Raw genomic sequence first — 1,787 nt, forward strand, 5'->3', positions numbered from 1 at the left:
ATTTTAAAATAAATAAATAAATAAATAAATAAATAAATTATTTTTAAAAATCAGGGTTGGTTTTCGGGTGGTGGTTTTTACTGTGGACCTGTCAGAGCTTCATGCAGATATGGTCTGAACTGTCTTCCAAATTATTTGACCATGAGAACCTGTGATGGAGAAAAAGCAAGTGAGCAAGAAAGTGAGAAATCACCTCCTGGTGGGGTGGCTGTGCCACAATCCCTTCTCTGCCCTCTCAGGTGTTTGGACATGCACGCACATATGCCCAGAATGTTTTTCAAGCTGCTGGGTCCAGGACTCAAACCACAAGGAGACTGTGGCACCCATGGAGAGTGCTTTTTCTCTCTCTCTCTTTCTCTGTCTCCTTCCTCCAGCAAGCATACATGCCCTCTAGCAAAATTAAAATAAAATAAAATAAATACCTGGCTTATACGCCTCAAAACTGTTGAAGACAGTCATAGGAAAACGCGAGAAGTTGTCACATTGAGACATGATGACTAAATGTAGTTTGGTATTCCCTAGGTTCTGTTGTGCCCTTCAAAAAGATAAATCCAAGTCCTAACTCTTAGTACCTGTGAGTGTGCTCTTATTTGGAAGTAGGGTCTTGTAGATAGAATTAATTAAGCCTCTCAAAAAATGAGATTATCTTGGAGACGAGATTCTCCTGGATTTAGGGAGTACCTAGATGGCGGGTGTCCTTACAACTGCAAGAAGAGGCTCTGAGACTTGCAGATACAGAGACACAGGAAGAAGGCGGCCCGGTGAAGATGAAGACGGAGATGGGAGTTACGATGCCGCAAATCAAGAACTGCCTGGAGACAGCAGACGCTGAAGAGGCATAGAAGGATTTCCCAGTGGAGCCTTGGAGGGAGTATGTCCTACTCTCTGGATTGTAAACCCTGGCCTCTGCGACAGTTATCTGGCCTCTTACTTAGTTACCTTAGACAGGATCCTGGAACAGAAACAGGTCATTAGGAAAAACTTATGCAATCATGGGACCAGCAGATGGTGTAATGATTATGTTGCTGGCCTCCAACGTAGTTCACTGCAGTTTGAGTCCTGGACCCGGCAGCTTAGCCTCATTCTGGGCGCATGTGCATGTTGCCCAAAATCCTGAAAGGAAAAACTCATACAATCCAAATGAAGTATAGAGTTCAGTTAATAACCTATATTTTTGTTTTGTTTTGTTTTGGATTTTTTTATATAGGGCACTTGTGTGTACCAGGAGAGAGAGAGAGAGAGAGAGAGAGAAAGTGAGAAATCACCCATTAAGAGAGATGGCCACACCATAATCCCCTCTCTTCCATTGTCCTCTGAGGATTTTGGGCACACACGCACACACATCTGGCATGTTTTAAGCTGCCGATCCAGGACTTGAATTGCAGTTGGCCACGCAGGAACCCACTGCCTCAGCCACCACACCACCCGCTGGTCCCAGTTACTACCTATTAACAATGGTAGTTGATTAGTGACAGTGTACCATAGTGTCTTAGTCCATCTGAACAGCTATAACAGTACCATAAACTGAGCTTACACTCAACAGGAAATTGTTTCTGACCATTTCTGACCATTCCAAGGTCAAGGTGTCAGTGTTTGGTGAGGACCTGTCCCTCATAGATGGCTCCTTTTCTTGTGTCCTCACATGGTAGAAGGGGTTGGCAAGTTTTGTGGGGTCTGATCAGTCCCATTTATGAAGGCTCTGACCTCAGGACCTAATTACCTCCCAAAGGTCCCACCTCTCTTATTCTTTTTTTTTTTTAAAGAAAGAAATTGGGAAACAGCAGATG

The sequence above is a fragment of the Tupaia chinensis genome, unplaced genomic scaffold (genome assembly GCF_000334495.1).
Source record: "Tupaia chinensis unplaced genomic scaffold, TupChi_1.0 Scaffold000359_1, whole genome shotgun sequence".
Lineage (NCBI taxonomy): Eukaryota > Metazoa > Chordata > Mammalia > Scandentia > Tupaiidae > Tupaia > Tupaia belangeri.